Genomic DNA, 21,112 nt, shown 5'->3' on the forward strand with positions numbered 1-21,112 from the left:
ATAATCTAACCTAACCAACCAAACGTGCTGACAATGAAAAAATCTAATGAAGGTTTATTAATCGAAAAAATAGTTCTGTTCATGAAATAAAATTGTAAATGCCTCAAATCCTATTTTATAATTTTTTTATTCTAAAATAAAACTATCATAACCTAACCAAACTAACCACCCATGTAGCATAGATGGTTGGGCCAACGTTGGTAAATTGTGGAGCCACACAGTTGGCCAACGGTAGAAATGTCACCTCTTTAAACTGTTTTCCAGCCAACCTTTGTCCAACAATGGCCCAACCAAAATTATTTCACACAAAATAATAAAGATTTAGTACGAAAAGCATAATTATTAGTTGAGTAAATTGATTAAATAGTTCATAAAAACAAATTTTGAAAAAAAGCTGGAACAAAATTTTTTGGCCCAGACGGGTCTCGAACCCGGGTCCTTCGACTTATGAGCCTCTTACCTTACCACTGAGCTATCTGTGATTGTTGATACAGAGAGTTTTCAAGTGGTGAAATAGTAGCCGACAGTTGCAATGGTCGCAATACTTCAAACATTTTTGATACTACACAGTATAATATGATTCTGTTAATCTGTTCAGGCAGGTGCCGTGTTTCCCCCGGACGTGCGTGAGGCGGACAGTGCGTGAGCCGGACAAAACTGGTTCGGGTGGGTAACTGAGCGGACGTCTCCCTGCATCTACCCGGCTCGCGGGGAATATCCCCGTTACCGAATCGTCCGAGGAATTATCGCGTTTTGCCTCCCGGCGCCCAGTTCTTTCAACCACACCTAAACTACCGAAGCAATATAGCTCTGATTTTGTAGGTTAATAGCTAAGAGACTATGTTTTATCTATAACTAGCAGAGTACCCGTCCTTCGTACGGGGTTTGCATATAAGTATAAATGTTTATTGCAGTTATGGGAGAAGACGCGGTTTAAGACAATTTGGTCTTTTAATTTATACGGTATCCTATAGTGTAACACACATCTACCATAGCCCAAATGTTCTACCACTGCACCTAAGCCATGGAAAAAAGTAAAGTTCTCATTGTGTACCACAACTTTTTGTTGCTAATTGGTTCAAATTAGCTGTGGTCATAAATGCAAAAAACATAATAGTGCTGTACCCTATTGGCAAGCCTTATAACTTTTTAATGCTATTTTGCTATTTAATATCATAACCAACTTATGCAGTTGAAAAGGCTGACAAAATTCTTTAATTTCTTTAAATATGAATACTCATAAGGTTAACATGAGACACTCCATGGCCAGAGCCACTGGGGCGGAGCCTGAAAGGATTTTTGAGGTAAGAATATGTCTATATGTTAATCGGGAATGTCAGCTATCGTCATACCAAATTTCAACCTTGTCGGTTTAGTATTCTTCGCGTTTACTTGTCACAAACATCCATCCATCCATCCATCCATCCATACATCCATATAAATCCAAACTTTCTTACTTATAATATTTAGTCGGATAAGTAAACTGTTGTAATATTGCTCGTTTATGAATATATTTTCTTTAAACTTGGCAAATTTATTTATTTCATACTAAGCTAATAATATTTTTCTAAAAATCACACTTCGTTACCCTCCCTGTACCTGTAGGCAGCAAACCTAGGTACTCGTTAAACCTAACGTTATTGAATTATATTGAATTGAAAATAAAGCCACACAAATGGAAATTTGCTTTGGCTGCAGGTTTGCTGCGGTGGGGGTATTATGGAATTGTAATTGATGTAGATAGAAGACTTTGTGGTAGTACATGATTTCTAATGCATATAAGATACTAAATAAATCAATCCCGTTGGTCACAATTAGTTGTGCCGGTCAGCCGGTCGCTTGTTATTTTATTGAATTACTACTGCAAATCAGCGCTACTATTCGTATTTGCTAGCAGCTATACCCGTGCCTTGCAACGGGGTCAGTATGCAAAAGATACACATAGGTTCTTTGAAAATACCAAATGGTTTCACTCCTACCATTTAATTTAGAAACAAAATTTAACTGTATTACTTAACTTGATAATAGTACGTTTTTGTTAACTCATACTGTTAATACTTATTTAGGCTCGGCCTACCTACGATACAAAACCAATGATGGATTTAAAGGTATAATAAAAGAATGTGTTTAATGGTTTGCACTATAAACGAAAAGCTATCACAATAGTTCCAAACAAAAAAATAGAAAAAAAAGGAAAATATAAATAAATATGGAAAATTATGGGTAATTTTCTAACATATTTTTGTGAAATTATAATCAGGCAAATGGAAATTCGCTCAGTCTATAGATTTGCTGCGGCAGGGGGATTATATATTACTGGTTTACACCAAAATAATTCAAAGAAATAAACCTCATAAAACTCACGATAAGGGCCTAGGTTGATACGGCAATGATTATCTATACTTATTTAATACGCAAGCAGGTTTTTTTGTGACAATTACTCCTCCGAAACTACTGAACCGATTGACATGTTTTTGGTTTCATTTAAAAGAGCGTAAGGTGAAGTTGTGCAGGAAACTTTTTTTTAGGGAAATAATTTAAGAGAGGCCTGGGGCCCTTTAAAGTTTCGTATTTCTCCATAAGATTAACATGGAAACAAACATTGTTATGAAACTCCTGCTGTTGTCAGGAATGCTGTTCAGCTACTTAATTTTATTTGTTTACAAGGAGAATCGTTTCTTGGTGCCATGTGGCCAATGAATTATACTTTTGCATATATTTTAAATGTTATACACTATGTTAATGATAGTACTGTAATACATTAAGAGATCTTCATTTAAATAATCAAAAAGCATGATTGAGCCTTTGCCTATATGGTTCCTTGTAGAATATTAATTAGTTCCTATACCGGTATCTATAAATGATTTTTTACAACAAATTTTTCCCAGTAAAACATTATTACAGCATTTCACAAATATTAGAACAGACTCAGTATAATAGATCATAAACATAAACAAATGAAGTACAGTTGAACCTCGTTTGTACGAACCTCGTTAAAACGAATTCCTCGATAAGACGATTTTTTTTTTAATCCCCTTGACACTTTCATATAGGTCAATGCTAAAAACACCTCTATACAACGTAGTAATTAAGTTAAAAACCTCCATAAGACGAATTTGTTTGTGACATGGGCTAGGACTGATTAACCTCTATACAACGAATATTCTTAGCACAAAACCTCTACAAGACGAACGTGACCTCTATAAGACGAATTTATCATAATCTTAACCTCCATAGTACGTAGTTTTCAAAACAAACAGAAGCTTGTCTCAACATGAAACCCCCACCCATCCCTCCTCCTTCCTCAATCATTGTTTGGAAAAACCTTGGAGCAAGGAGAAACCTCTATAAGAAGAATAACAGCAGCATTAAACCTCGATAAAACGACCCTCTTTATTAAGAATACCTCTATTGTACGAATATTTCCCGTACCCCTTGAAATTCGTCTTATAGAGGTTCAACTGTAACTGAAAGAATCATATACTTATGAAATCACATTAACATATTATGGTTTGACAGCTCCATTTAAGTAATGTTAAATAATGTTTACCTACGACCGTTTTTTAAAGTAGCCATTTCAGTCCAGTTCTTAGAATTGAAAAGTTTCACTTTACAGCTGTTTACTTTCATATCAGCATAGTTTTTCTCATATCAACACAGGTAACGGACCAATGAGGTTCAAGTATTGAGAGAAAAGAATTAAAATTGTAATGCTTCGAACGTCAACTAATCAGCTGATCAGCTGATCAGTTGACCAATTTAATTGTTGATCCGACTTGTTCATGTTGATACTCGTGTATGCTTAATTAAGTTGGTGGAAATCCAAAAATAAATGAAATATTTGCCGAATTGTACCTGATACAATATTATTTATGGTAAGAATGCTGGTAGCAATGTAATATTTAACGAAGTTTAACAAACACGTAATTACAGGAAATCAACTGATTATACAACAAGTCGTTGCATCACTTTCAGTGGCAATGACAATACACGAAAACATAACCTCTCTAATAAGTTATCAGTAGTGATTGTTAGTAATTAAATTCAGATTGATAGTAATTAAAAAACGGTCGTAGGTAAAGTAGTGTACGCAACTCGCGTTAATAGTCTTTACGCAATCGTTGCGTAAACTACTATTACAATAGGGCTAGTGACATCATTATTTTAAATTTATAATCCTTACCCTCTCTGTTCTAACATTCGTGCAGTATTTAATTTGTTTGAACCAGCTGTGTGGCATTGTGAAATCAAAATTCATTTGACAGTTTGTTAGTTCTGCTTGTTTACATTTTTGAGCTTTGTAGGTTTGTTCTTTGTTACCATGGATACCATCAATCAATATTTACTTTTAAATCTCTCACCTCAAATTTTTGAAAGCCCACGGGGCAGAGCCCTAGGACAATATCGAAGCGGGAATAGTTCTATATGTATCCTTGGAGCTGTAGCTACAGTTGTGTGCAATTTGAGCCCAGTCGGTTCAGTAGTTTTTGAGATTATCTCATACAAACACACAGACACCACCTCTTCTTTATAATAGTATCCTTATATGTATAATACGTGAAGGCAATTTCTACGAAACACTACTCCTCCGTTAATAATGGACGGATTTTTACAAACGACGAGTCAAAATAAAGCATTTTTTGTGTAGACACCCCGTTCACCAATACCTGTAATAAAAGTCCTCCGGCTTTTCCCTACAGGCCATCAATGTTGGAGTTTCTCCCATAAGATTAACATGGGTGAATCTAAATATTTAATTGGAAACTTTGTCCCCACTAATTTGAGAGAACGGCTCGGCGTAGAAACTTGGTAGGCCTACAAGTGTCCAAAGAAAGGTCTTGGTCTGTAGATGAGTTATCAAAAAAAAAACTAAGCAAAATCCCTTAGGACTCTGCCCCAGAAGCCTTTAAAGATCCCTCCACAGAGTTGTTTACATTTTGGCACGTTTCAAGTAATTAAAAGCCTTCTCAAGCTTGTAGAGAATACATCAAAATAGTTTCATCGTGATATGTTTGTTCGTTTTCCCGTCGAAGAGAGCGTAAAATAACATCTTGTGCGTCACAGACAGGCAGAAATTGAGTAAGCACGCGTTTCTGCTTTCCTATCGTATGACTCGTTCCATACGATGAAACTATCCGAAACATATATCATTCTAAGCCATGTACAGACAAAACTCTAATTTTAGCGAATTTCCCATATATTCCATATAGCAATTACAGTAGGTCTCATGGTAAGACTAGATCCAGGACCAATTTACTTTTTCGTTTTGTTAGGGTGTTTTACGGGGTGAAAAATTGATTTTTCCCATGTTTGACCCTAAAAAAACAAAGTTTTATAATTTCCCTCCAAGCCATTTTGTAGAGCTTACAGTTTTTTATGAATATTTTAGTAAAAATCGAACCCGGTAAATGGAAATTCTGCAAAGTCTGCAGGTTTGTTGAGGCGGGTGTATTATTTACATAGATTTTTGGTTCTTATGTCACTGAATTGTATTCACAGCATTAGTCATCAACATACATTTCTGTGTATTCAAAATATTCTGAACTAATAAGTAAACAATTGAAACATAATTCAAAGATTTGAATATAGTCGAGTAAATCCGTAAGGCAACCCTAAGAAAATTGCTTAATTAAAGATTGGTTATTTTGACTAAGAATTGTGTGCATTTACTAGTGAAACGGTGTAAAGAAATCGGAGTCTCTGAAGTCCAAAATTAAAGATGGCGTAAACGATTTTTGTCAAATACTTGTATACTGTTCATTCAAACATTTTTTATTTATGAGTATTTTTTGCTTGAAACAATCATTGTTGGGGAGAGTGTATTTAATTAATCTGTTGGGTATATTTATATTTATGCTGTTAGGAGATAGTTACGTTTCTAAATTTCAAATATTGTCAAACATCTAGAGTTGTTTACGATCGCATAAACCACTCATTCGTTCTGCTAGGGCAATTAGTCGGCTTCTTAACAAAGCAGTTGAGACCTTCCTTCTGCGTAAAGAACAAATACGGTCACAAAAACTCCTTTTCTATCTAGGACCGTGGGGTGGTAGTCCTATGTGGTCTGTGGTCTATGTGATTAGTAGCCTACTGATTGTCGTGTCAGCCGAGTAACATTGTTTTCTTTCAGCATCTCACGTATTTCATTCGTTTTAAATTATGACTCTTAATCCACATTTAGTAGTTTCGTTATAGAAATTAATTTATTACAGTTTCACTATACAGTCCACTGATATAATTTGCTTATATCATATCTACATCAATAAAATCATAGTTTAGTTGAAAGTGTTAGTTTGTATTATTACCAAAACATTGGCGCATCAAGTGCCGCAACAATTATTAGTAGGTATGAAAATAAAGAACATAAGCTATTAAAGATCAACATGTATATTTTATTTACGTAAATATGTCATATTTATGACGGAAACCTTATCTTAACCTACATTAATTTTTTATTTACAATAACGGCATTATAGCCCAGCTCCGATGCACAATTTTTTTATTTCAGCTGCAGTTATTTTAATAAGAACAAAATGAGAGCATTCTATTGGCTGAGGGAACACCATTAGCGCAATGAAACTGTGTGAAACCATCGGCCTCGGTAGTCTAGTGGATAGCGTACCGGGCATCTAAACTTATGGTACCAGGTTCGAAACCCATCGGGGGCACAAACTTTTTGTTCAAGATTTTTGCATTATCAGCAAGTTTGGTTAGTTTTGTTAGGTTATAACAGTTAAATTTTATAATTAAAACCCTATAAAATTGAATTTGAGCTATTTATAGTTTTATTTTATGAACAGAACTATTTTTTCGATTAGTAAACCTTCATTTAATTTTTTCATTATCAGCAAGTTTGGTTAGTTTGGTTAGGTTATGGCAGTTTAATTTTATAATTAAAAAATATAAAATTTAATTTGAGGCATTTATAGTTTTATTTTATGAACAGAACTATTTTTTCTATTAGTAAACCTTCATTCAATTTTGTCATTATCAGCAAGTTTGGTTAGTTAGGTTAGGTTATGACAGTTTAATTAAAAAAATAATTATATATTTTTTTTAGTTTTAGGCCTACAATAATATTTTTTTTAATTTCTTATTTTTAAACTCTCATTTTGTCCGTATTAAAAAACTGCAGCTGAAATAAAAATCGTGCAGCTCCGATTGCTTATACAATTATAAACGTGGAACACATGGGTTATGGTTTAAACGCTTGAATCAATGCAAATGTGAATGTCAATATAACTTTTTTAACGATATTTTTCGTATATATTTCGTGGTTCGCTGATGTACTCACCATCTGTCCTCTTATGCAGTAATTAGTAGCCAAAATGGTGGAATCCGAAACTGTTAAGGATTTATTTCTAGGTTATAGCTAGCTAGAACCACAGACAAGGGAAAAATGTCTAAAATTACATCTCTATCTGTGTTTTTTACTCCCCTTCATTACGAACAACGTGTATCAATACCTATCTTTACACAAACGTTCTCTTCCTTCACTTAAAATTGTTGGTAAAAATAATTATGAAGCTCAATGGTGAAGGTCAATAACAATATACTATATGGAACCCTGATGACTCCGCTCAATTTTGTAAATGCCTCTGCAAACACCACCTAGTTAATATACAGTATATGGATGTGTCATAATTAAAAGAATCCGGAACCGCAGTAAAGCAGTATATAAAATACAGGCTGAGAATCATGAAACAGTCTTGTTCCCAACCGTGGTTCAGGACTAAAAGTGAAGTTTAAATTTTGATTGTAAAATAGACAACACCTAAGTAATCATTATCAAGTAAATTGTTATGGAACATGCTCAGGTTCATTGTTCATAAGCATGTGCAATATTTGATGTAATACCATAGACTAACCAACACAAGGAGTATGTTTTATCTATGGTAATACTAAAATTTAAAGGCTTTACTTTCATTTTTTTTAATTTTACAAGAGGTTCTACCCACGAATTCATGGGTAAACAGAAGTCTAAATTAATTTAATCAACTTTGAATTTCCCCATTTCATTGCAAGGGCCCAAGTTCGAGAAATTGTCATCTGAAAGGATGTCAAAGGCAGTGGAACCTTCATACCTTACGTCTAAAGTGGCCGAGGTGGGTACGGTTGTATCTGAGCTCGCCGCTCTCTTTCACGACGTCTTTAATACTTTAATTAAATATTTTTCAATGAATTGGCGACCTGATGTTAAAGATCGGTGATAACCTCTTGGAACGAACAACATACATGGGTCTGACTTAGGGGAGGTACGAATGAGGCATTTAGTTCTAAATTCCTCCGTGAACAGCGCTGTAGTAGAGAGCACTTTGGCAATGAAGGTTTACTAATCGCAAAAATAGTTCTGTTCATAAAATAAAATTATAAATGCCTCAAATTCAATTTTATTATTTTTTAATTATAAAATTAAACTATCATAACCTAACCGAACTAACCAAACTTGCTGATAAAGAAATAATATAACAAAAGTTTAGTAATCGGAAAAATAATTCTGTTTATTAAATAAAACTAGAAATTGCTCAATTAAAATTTTATAATGACTTAATAATAAAATTAAACTGTAATAACCGAACCAAACCAACCAAACTTGCTGATAATAAAAAAATCTTGGACAAAAAGCTAATGCTACCAGCGGGATTCGAACCCGGGACCTACAGTATATCAGCCCAGCACGCTAACCATTAGACCACCGAGGCCGATGGCTATTGTCCGTTTTGTTACGGTAATGGCGTTCCCTCAGCTAATAAGAAGCTCACAGCTGTCATCGTAGCCTCTTCTGTACCTCCTCTGAGTAAATACCCAACATACATGGTTTGTTTATCTCATATTCATCGTGTTTCGAACACCTTAATCACTTACTTGTAACAAACAGCTAGAAATAGCTTCACTGACTGTCCATTCACCGTACCTCGTTTAAGAACATAAAAGTAAATAAAAAATAAGTAAACAAAAATGTAAACAAACAACCTATATTGTCAATTGCATTGGCCAGCTGTTGTTCACTAAATTAATCGAATAATGTTAACTTCCAAAACATGCAAGGCGTAGCCCTTTGGAAATCAGCCAGAGGGGGAGAGCCCTTAGGTAATTCGTCCATGGATATCAATACTTTTCGGCAAATCTACACACTCTAAGCTTCATTTTGATATGCTATATGCCTATATTTTTATATGGTAAATGGCCTTAAGCGTTTACATAAAATTTGATTGTATCACTTTAATAATATAATAGATATAATAGACTAGGTGAAACCCGTCGAAATCGACGGATACTTTCAAGGCTTACGCTAATTCATCTAACTGCGATAAATTGAGTAAAATTATACATAATTTGAGCATTTAGCTTGTTTGAAGATTAATAAGTGTAAAAACAATAATGATATTAATTGCGTTAGTTACCAAAATATGGTTGATCATTTAATGAATAAAATATTTCCCATATTGCAAGTCATCGGCGTTGTTAGTATGCTATCAGGTATCTCTTTCTTTGGAAGAACCTTTAAATAGCATTAAAATTATATTGGTGGATCTTTTGTAGCTAAACACTTCCGTGATTTCATCAGTGTAATGCAGATTAATCTATGATTTTATTTGGAAATAATCTGTTTGTTGGGAAGACACGCACTATCTTCAAAGGGAGGTACATCCGTTACAGTGTAAGTTTGATTTTTCCTTCGTCACGTCGCGTCAGTTCATATCGTACTTCTGTGCCAATGAATAACCCTCTAGCACAGTTTTGAGAAATTTGGTTGTGGGGTTACTGTTAAAGGTGGAATTCCTAGACATATGGGGGATGTCAGTTAGTTGTTTCAGCCTTATCAGTTACATAAAGTTGTCAATATAATCTATCTATGGAATGTTAGGTGTAGTGGAATATACTTGAAGTGAAATTGGCTTTTATTCTTGAACTGTTAGGGGCCTCCTCATTTATATGGTCGTGCAGCTTCATTGGCAACAAATGATGCGAATAAAATAGTAATGTGGCAATTCCAAAAAGCAAAATACCCCCGCCGCAGCAAACCTGCAGACTAAGCGAATTCCAACTTGTCTGATTACATTTTTACTAAAATATTTCCATAAATAAGACATATTATTCCCTATTTAAATAACATTAGATTTAACAAGTGCTTAGGTTTGCTGCTACGGGGAAGGTAAAAAGTGTTTTTTGACCATACATCAATAGTATAGGATGAAATAAATAAATTTGCCAAATTTTATCAATATATACCCATAAACAAGTAAACTACAACAATTTTCATTTTCTCCATAAGAATAACATGGGAATTTTTAATTACACTATTTTTGAATTTTCTCCGTGACCGTTAGGCATACAACAGCGCTTCAATATACTAAATTATTTCTTTTTTTAAGCTCTACAAAATGTTTTAGAAAGAAATCACAAATTTTTTTGTTTTTAGGTTCAAAAATGGGAAAAACCCATTTTTACCCCATAAAACCCCCCATAATCCCCCGTTCCCATGGTCCGATTATGCTGGATCGCGAGCTCGTTCGAATAAACGTAGGTTTACACGTTTGTACCAAATTTCATCAAAATCGGATCATTTTTGCTCGAGTTATCGCGCTAACGGACATATATATATATATGAATTTGAACGGATGGTGTTTTTGGCCTCTAGGGACCTCAAAATGAAAAATTAGATCGGTCTCGGGTCCAGGTCTTACCATGAGTACTACGGTAATAGCTTATTCCCTATATGGGAAATTCGCTAAAACAATGTAAATTACTTTTTACGTAAATATTGACGTTCACATGCATTGTTAATCAACGTATCTTATAAAGGATAATGTGATCTAGTTTCAAAGGAATATAACCTATCTGTCATGACAGTAGCTGCTTAAAAAGTATTTACTCATAGGGCCATTTTCACAGCCAAAATGTGGTGTTATTTTCAATAATGTTACCAACCCAGTGGGCCACGGTCGGTAATATAGGCCACTACAAATAGTTTGTCAAGATATGTTCTATTTTAGGCAAGGTTGTTGTGTTTTGATGTTATTAGAAACGGTAAGAGCACAATAAAATTCTTCTGCAGATGAATTTTCTGTTGGAGAAATATAAGCCGAATTATAAATGTCACAATGCGAGTTTGAGCATTTTGTAACTATATTATATGGTTAAGTTACATAGATTTTTTAGGATGTTGCTCAGTGCACTTTAAGAATATATATTTTAGAGATAAATTAAATGGTTTTTGTTTCTGAGTAGCGCTAGTAAACATGCACAACCCTTAGTCTAAAAACATTCAAAGGCTCTTTAAGAGTTCAAGTTCTCATTTGTATACATATCTATATTATGTTTTCACTAAGCTGAATGAATACATCGAAGTGACCTCTGTGAAAAGTCTGCAGTATATTGCAGTTTTCCAGCTTAATGACTTTCTAAACCATGCACATATTTCTACATAGATTGTAAAATGTTTTGTCCAGTTGCTGTAAACCACTATTGATTTAACAAAATATAGACACTGCTCAAATGGGCACCGTGCCCTTCTGCAATTGTATTATTTTGTTAGTATTACGCAATCGAAGATTTTTCCGATGATTGAAAGCATGTCGACAATAATCTCAAGAACCTATGATGATCCGTCTAGAATAATATGATAAAATATAGGGAAAAGGTGTGAAAAAGGCAGACGCCAACCCGTAGAATAGATATAAGATAGTTCAATAAGAAATAATTGCAAGAGTTATTGTGATAAAAGGATTTTCCACTGATTTCGTAATGGAACTTTATATTGCAACACATGACATGATACAAAAGAAAATCAATTTTAAAATCAGAAAATAACATTGCAAATACTTCTTTTAGACTATTCAGTAACTTCCAATAAATGTGTGTTGTTTAAAATACAATTTTAAAATTAACAGCTGTTTTATTAAAAAGTATTATCCACATGACCAAAATGTAAACAAATCTGTCGAGGGATCTTTGGAGGCTTCTGGGGTAGAGCCTTAAGCGAATTTACGTAGTTTTTCTTTTGATAACTAATCTAGAGACCAAGACCTTTCTTTGGACACCTCCACCAAGTTTCTACGCCCAGCCGTTCTCTCAAATTAGTGGAGACAAAGTTTCCAAATAAATATTTACATTCCCCCATGTTAATCTTATGGGAGAAAATCCAACTTTGATGGAAGATCCTGCCCAAACTAATTAATATATAAAAAAAAAACTAAAAACACTTTGCAAAACTACAGATCAGGGAAATTTGTTTGACACTTTAATCATCAAAATCGGTCCAAAAATGAGGGAGGAGTTCTGTTCACAAAAATCGGCTTAGCGTATTATATATATAGAATAGATAGATAGATTGTTAAATTTAAAAGTGATTACTAGAACCAATATTTATAATTTATAATAGTATAGATTCCGTTGCACATTGCAACGTGCTTGCAATTATACAGGTCTTATAATAATAATGTTTCATTTTTGAAATCCGAATGGAATTAATAATAAATAAAAGTTTTTTCTCCCACTGGTAGCTACGGGCCAGTTCTGGTTAAGATAATTATAAATCTTTGTGTTATGAGGTAAACGCCACCGAGCGTCCTTACTCGATAATGGGGGCGAAAGGTGCCGAATTACCCAACCGGCCTTGGCGCGGGGATTTCTAAAGCGTCCGTCCGCGCGCACCACCATTTTGAGGGTGTCCGCGTCAAACACGTCCGGGCTAAACACGGAGCCGTTCAGGCATCATAAGTAGTTATTTTTTTTTTGGAGTTAGAGAGGATACTGGTATTTGAATATAGATTAATTAATTACCGTTAGATTATTAATGCTATTATAATTGACTGTTATATGATTAATTACTCTTTCCCCTTAAATTGTTGCAAATAAGTTAAAGAATATTAATTTAAAAAATATTTGTATTATTATAATTATTAAAATTCATTGTTGTAGCCCCGGAACTGTAATATATAAAATATCTGGTTTTACAATACCTTTATCAGTTCCAAAAACTTTTGGAAACTTTTGGGACTGATAAAGGTATTGTAAAACCAGATATTTTATTATAATTATGTTGTGAAAGCTAGACCCAGAGAATGAAAGTCGTGTAAACTCAACTATGGACCATCGTTGGTCCAACAAAAGTATCTTTTGTTGGTCCAACGGAGTGAAAAACGGTTGGACAACGGTTGGCTTGATGTATGATACCCAACCATGCATATTAATGTATTTCATTAACAATGAACCGATGTTGGTCCACAGTTGTAAATATTGGTTGGCCCAACTACGAGATATACAGTTGGACAACGGTTGGTTGGTTGTGGAAGCTCCAACCAACCATCGACCAACTGTCCCACAGTTGGCCAACGTTGGCCCAACCATCTGTGCTACATGGGCAGACTGCTTGCTAATAACAAAAAATCAAATGAAGGTTTAACCGAAAAAATATTTCTGTTCATAAAATAAAACTATAAATGGGTCAATTCAATTTCATTATGTTTTAATTATAAAATTAAACCGTCACAACCTATAGTCCAAGCATATGAGGAAAAAAGATTATGTTTTCAGGAAAAAATTCCCGAAGTTTTTTTCTCAGTGGTTTCTTATGTATTTTTTGACGCTGAATCCGATTTTAAACTTTGCCACCTCGCCAGAGGTGAGCTAACTTCAGAAATCGCAAAAAACTGATAAAATACTGTACTTGTTTTACTTTTTTGCGTATAACTCACAAACGGAGTATTTTTTCGCAATAACTGTCGTTTACTAAATTAAAGTACACTAAATTCCCTACAATATACGTATAATAACTTTATTTCTACGATGCTCCAAACTGACGCTAGAGCGCACTCAAAATTCATCATTTTCTTTTACCTATTGGAAAACGTAGGAAACACCATTATAAATCCTTGAATTAGTCACCCAACGAACTCTATTTGATGAATATTGATTATTTTATAATTATATGGTATCATTAGGTCACATTTAGTGGTAAAAAAATGTAAGCGATGTTTATAGTCCGTAACCATAGCATAAAAAATAAGAAAACAATTTTCAATTTAAATACATTTGAAAATTAATATTATAAATCATAGGGTCGATTAAAAATATAGTATAATATGCTGGGGCTGCAGTATAGATAACATTTTCTCCATATATGTACATTATATAGATAGTATCATTATAAATGGACACACTATATACAGAAAATAGACAGGGATGTTGACTGAAATGCTGTAGACGAGCTTCTATTTATTAAATTAACATGTACAACTATAGCTTTCATTTTCCTATTTTCACCTCACTTGCCGTCTTTATTTTCTTGACTGTCTTTAGTGCATTTACTTTACCTTGTTGGAATAGAGCGGACGTCGAGTCATAAGACAGTTATAAGATATAACGACCTCTATACCTATCTTTGCCGGTTATCTAATCCCAATTCAACAACAAACGAAATTACCGAGGCAGGGGAGAGACTCTTGGTGGCCTTGTATGGTGGTAACCATATCACTAACAAGCTGAATAAGCTGCGTTTCAAGAGTTGTATTACATCAGCTAATAAGATTAATGGTAATATATTGTCTCTTCTACCAACTGAAGCTGCTGCTGAACAACACTCCCAGAGGGTGCTTTACCAAGTTCAAGAAAGAAGTTGTCACCCGAGGATTGGGGCTGGAGAAAGACTGCAAACTCATTTGTTCCTATTACTACCTTACGGAGCCCGACCTGAGATGCTCTCTTTAAACTGGTAGCATGCTCATGCAAGAAGGTAACTGCGGCTGCCGACGAGTAGGGCTCTTTTGCTAAAAAATATGTGGGAAATGTGAGGGGGACTGCTCCAACTCCGAACCAACCATCGTAGATGATGAAGTGGAAGACGTTCCCTTGGATGAGGACAACATCCCAGGTCCTTCTACAGAACATCCATATCAATGCTCAGCCCACATCCGAGGACCCCTAGCCAGTCAAGAAAATAAAGACGACAAGTGAGGAGAAAATAGGAAAATAAAAGTTATAGTTGTACATGTTAATTTAATAAATATAAGTTCGTCTATAGCATTTCAGTCAACATCTCTGTCTATTTTCTGTATATAGTGTGTACATTTTATAAAGATACTATCTATATCATGTACATATATGGAGAAAATGTTATCTATACTGCAGCCCCAGCATATTATACTATATTTTTAATCGACCCTATGATTTATAATTCAATGTGACTAATTCAAGGATTTATAATGGTGTTTCCTACGTTTTCCGATAGGTAAAAGAAAATGATGAATTTTGAGCGCGCTCTAGCGTCAGTTTATAGCATCGTAGAAATAAAGTTATTATACGTATATTGTAGAGAATTTAGTGTACTTTAATTTAGTAAATGCCAGTTATTGCAAAAAAATACTCCGTTTGTGAGTTATACGCAAAATAGTAAAACAAGTACAGTATTTTATTAGTTTTTTGCGATTTCTGAAGTTAGCTCACATCTGACGAGGTGGCAAAGTTTAAAATCGGATTCAGCGCCAAAATATACATAAGAAACCACTGAGAAAAAATCTTCGGGAATTTTTTCCCGGGAAAGTCCTTATATGATTGGACTACTAACCAAACCAACCAAACTTGTTGATAATGAAAAAAATCCAATACAAACAAATAGTGTTACGGGTGGGATTCGAACCCGGGTCCCTTGGATCATCAGCCCAACACTCTATCCACTGCACCACCGAGGCCGATGGCATCAGCTGTATCGTCGCGGTAATGATGTTCCCTCAGCCACTCAGAAGCCTCAAAATAATACTGTAGGCAACACTAATCCTGAAATAAAAATTCAGCCTAGGGCACGAGTTATTGTTTATGATTATCGTATTATTTGGTTAAACGAGGTTTTAAATGGCTGTAATACAATTGTCTTCAGCTGTTCCATAAGGATGAGAAATCTACTAAGGGAGTATGGTTTATCTACCCTTATGTTCTTGGGGAGTGGTGTGCAGTAAAAAGTAAATCATATGGATTTGGGTATTGATTGATTGAAAGTCAATGGTTTGGATTGTCTGCACTCACGAATTAGAGTACACTGTAAAATACCTCCTGTAAAAGTGGTACCGGTGTATACAAAAATCATCTACTGCAAGAAAATACAGATACACCAATTATGCAGAAATTGGGCAAGGAAATTTCTATACATTAGCATTAGATTAATTTGGACATCACAAAAATATTAATCCTCACTTCTTCCTCTATGAACTATGTGGACAATGGAATTGACATGTGGTTTTGTTTTGTTTTGCTGCAAAGAAAATAGAACCAAAGATAAAACATAGAACCTAACCTAAATTCTTTCTATTTTCTTTGGTTGCGGGCGAGTTATACTCACCAGGCTGAAGATAGCTGACGTTCCATCTGACGGCCTGTTTTTTTGCCCATTTGATTTATGACAGGCCGAGTGGTAACTGGATGGAATTCAAAATATAGTAGACCTCCATGTGGATACCTTTGGAAATGTAGTTTGCTATTTTATATTTTGATTAAAATAAACATTATTAATTTCATCGGTTAGACCACGTTGTATGTATGTATCTGTAAAACTGATGTACGTTTTCGTGTTAAATATGTACCGGTAAATTGTTTAGGACTACTTCACTTCTACATAATAATTCAGATATTATTATTTATATTAGAAACTTATGGGAGAAAGTATGTGTCAGAATGCTGATACCGTTTATTATTTATATTAGAAATGATGAAATACATTTGGTATTCAAAAGAATCCAGGTCCCAGGTAGAGTAGGGAGTAGAAATTGCAATGCGCCCTAAGCCTAAGTGGAATGTAAAGATTCAAAACATCCAACTCGAGATGCATACAACTTAGGTGAACGCTGAACTCCCAAAACATATGAGTAAGAATTTACCTGGAAAGGTGGATGGCCTTATTGAAATTCACCCAGAACTAAAAATTAGCTTGAACTTAAATTATAAACGTACACCTCCCAACTAACTAAAATATTATTTAGCATTCTTAATTTTTGTATTTTTAGTCGATACGGGTATTGTTTTTGGCTACCAGTAAATAAGTAAAAAAAAATGTATTACAATTATTATTGTATGTAAATTACATTATGATTATTATTACATTATGTGTGACATTATTATTATATGTAAAAGAATTTATGTATTAAATAACAAACAATGGTACCAATATGTGACTATCACAATATTATAGATATCAGTGTTTACTACTGATATATATTATCAAAACCCTTGACACTTTCCAGAAAGTTGATTTATAAAGCGTTGAAAATTAGGTTTTGACTCGTGATCCGACATGTGCGGGTCTCGGGATCTGCGAGTTAAAAAGTTGTCATTTTCGATTAGTTATTACGCAAGAACAAACAATGGTACCAATATGTGACTATCACACAATTATAGATATCAGTGTTGACTACTGATATATATTATCAAAACTCTTGACACTTTCCAGAAAAATGATTTATGAAGCGATGAAAATTAGGTTTTGGCTCGTGATCCGACATGTGCGGGTCTCGGGATCTGCGAGTTAAAGTTGTCATTTTCGATTTGTTATTACGTAAGAACAAACAATGGTACCAATATGTGACTATCACACAATTATAGATATCAGTGTTTAATACTGTTATATATAATCAAAACTCTTGACACTTTCCAGGAAGTTGATTATCAAGCGTTGAAAATAGGTTTTTGCCGGCGATACGGCATGTGCGGGTCTCGGGATCTGCGAGTTTAAAAGTTCTCATTTTCGATTTGTTATTACGCAAGAACAAACAATGGTACCAATATGTGACTATCACACAATTGTAGATATCAGTGTTTACTACTGATATATATTATCAAAACTCTTGACACTTTCCAGAAAGTTGATTTATCAAGCGTTGAAAATAGGTTTTAGCCGGGTATAGGGCATGTGCGGGTCTCGGGATCTGCGAGTTAAAAAGTTGTCATTTTCGATTAGTTACTACGCAAGAACAAACAATGGTACCAATATGTGACTATCACACAATTATAGATATCAGTGTTTAATACTGTTATATATAATCAAAACTCTTGACACTTTCCAGGAAGTTGATTTATCAAGCGTTGAAAATAGGTTTTAGCCGGCGATACGGCATGTGCGGGTCTCGGGATCTGCGAGTTAAAAAGTTGTCATTTTCGATTAGTTATTACGCAAGAACAAACAATGGTACCAATATGTGACTATCACACAATTATAGATATCAGTGTTTACTACTGATATATATAATCAAAACTCTTGACACTTTCCAGAAAGTTGATTTATCAAGCGTTGAAAATAGGTTTTAGCCGGGTATAGGGCATGTGCGGGTCTCGGGATCTGCGAGTTAAAAAGTTGTCATTTTCGATTAGTTATTACGCAAGAACAAACAATGGTACCAATATGTGACTATCACACAATTATAGATATCAGTGTTTAATACTGTTATATATAATCAAAACTCTTGACACTTTCCAGGAAGTTGATTTATCAAGCGTTGAAAATAGGTTTTTGCCGGCGATACGGCATGTGCGGGTCTCGGGATCTGCGAGTTAAAAAGTTGTCATTTTCGATTAGTTATTACGCAAGAACAAACAATGGTACCAATATGTGACTATCACACAATTGTATATATCAGTGTTTACTACTGATATATATTATCAAAACTCTTGACACTTTCCAGAAAGTTGATTTATCAAGCGTTGAAAATTAGGTTTTGACTCGTGATCCGACATGTGCGGGTCTCGGGATCTGCGAGTTAAAAAGTTGTCATTTTCGATTAGTTATTACGCAAGAACAAACAATGGTACCAATATGTGACTATCACACAATTGTAGATATCAGTGTTTAATACTGTTATATATAATCAAAACTCTTGACACTTTCCAGAAAGTTGATTTATCAAGCGTTGAAAATTAGGTTTTGGCTCGTGATCCGACATGTGCGGGTCCCGGGATCTGCAAGTTAAAAAGTTCGACGCGTGCGGCTGCGTGTTTCAGAGTTGTCTGTTTCGATTTGTGATTGCGCACAATCCAACGACGGTTCCAATATGTGTATATCACACAATTTTAGATATTAGTGATTATTATTATATTTAAACATAACTCTTGACACTTTTCAGAAGTAAGTAAAATAGGGCAAAATGTGGAAGAACAAATCATATCATTAACAGGACATTAAAAATTGTGTTAGATTACAGAATCCATTTAAGTAACTATACACGTAAAGTGGGACAACACAATAAATCATATTTCATACAGACAATGAGACAAATTAAAATAATTCTATGTTAACAGATATAAGAAATTAACATTTACACAGATATTAAAATATTATTTTATTATTTTTTTTAATTACGCACGATTACGTTTTTGATATAATTTTATATTTCAAAACAATTGTCCAATATGACTCAAATTTTAACCTTGCAAAAACTTTGCCTGTATCGCTTTGTGGGGGGAAACGCTTATTGGTCCATACTGCGATTGGGGCGTGGTTTGTGGGGGAGTAGGGGTAGCTGCTCCACATGCCTCTGGACCATTTACTTTACACAGATTGACAGATTTGTAAGTTAGTTAGTGTATGTGCGGGCCGCGACTAGGATCAGTTCGTGAGTTAGTTGTTCGGTGTTTCCGATGGTGACGATCGAGGTTTGGCGAGGAAGAATTGGACGCTTCTCAGGAGGACGTCCACGTTTGCGTAAGACTGGTAAGTACCAACCGTTTTTGTGTTACAAAAGTTCAAAAGATAAAAAACCCTGTTTAAATAGGGTCCAATACGTATGTTAGCACCTATATTGTAATATTTTTTTTTTTTAATAAATATTATAAAATCTACGTAGGCCTAATTATTAACCAAAATACACAGTAGTCATGTAGGGGCCTACTAAAATTTGATTAAATTTTAATTTAGATAGATCATGATTTAATTTAATAAGAAAAAAAAAACGTCTACAAGCATCGTTGGTAAAAAACTGTCCTCACAATTCAAGTGAATAAATTATTTAGCATGACAAATATTGTTTTGTCGGTGATTCGGGTTTGGTTTTCGGGCAGCCCAATATTGTACGTTTAGAATACGTTTTTGCGTAATAAATAACAAACGAGATAAAGGAAAAATACGTTTTATGAATTATGTATGGTTTGAAAAAGGATAATTATCCGTTAAACATTTTGTATTTGTTTCCACAACAATTCAAATTGTTTACTCTTTAAACGTTAACTCGTGCAACAGTAGATTACATAGACAGGTAGAACTAAACAATATAGAATTAAAAAGAAAACTGTATGTGTGATATTATAAATATATCTTATATAGTCCAGGAAATATAGATTTTGACTAGGGAAAAATAAATAAATCTTACAAGTATTTATACTCTCCACATATTTATAAAATTATATAATTATTATAAAATTATACAAAACAAATGGCAAATGGCAAACACATGTAGAACTATATTTCCAACCTTAAATATGAAAACCTGTCAGACAAATTAACCCAAAGATGAATTTTCAGGGTATTATGTGCTGAAAAATAAGATTTTTTACCTCAAAAATAAGTTTTTCTAATATTTTTTACAAAGTTTGTTATAATTTCAAATTTATTTTTTCACCATTAGATTCAACATAAAAACCTGACAATTTAGTATATTGAATCTTTGTTCTGCTTCAATTTGTTACAGAGATATTGAAAGTAATAACTTTAGTATGTTTTCTTGCCGAGATAACTCAATGTTAGTCTTATGGAGAACAAGCATAAATATTAATATTATTTTTCATTAAAATTATATAGATAAGACTTTTTGTTCCGCTTCATATTATCTGTTTTAATATTTGTTTACTAAAAATTCCTTTTTTGGCCGTTACCATTGCAGCAAACCTACGTATTCATTAACCTACGTTTTAATCATAAAGAGAATAAGCAAAAATCAATTTCTTATTAGTCCGAGATATAAATCATTTAATAAAAACTGATTTATAAAAAGTTAAATTTACGGACCGCGGGTAGGCCTACTACTTTCTCTAGGGCACCATTTGCGTTGAAAATATTTTCAGGTTAACTGTTTTAAGACTACTGTTAAAGCTGAAATACCTTGACACGGGGATGTCAGTTAGTTGTCTCTAAGGA

Source organism: Macrosteles quadrilineatus, unplaced genomic scaffold, assembly GCF_028750875.1.
Source record: "Macrosteles quadrilineatus isolate MER2022 unplaced genomic scaffold, UCM_ALF_1.0 Scaffold_2__2_contigs__length_208266976, whole genome shotgun sequence".
NCBI lineage: Eukaryota > Metazoa > Arthropoda > Insecta > Hemiptera > Cicadellidae > Macrosteles > Macrosteles quadrilineatus.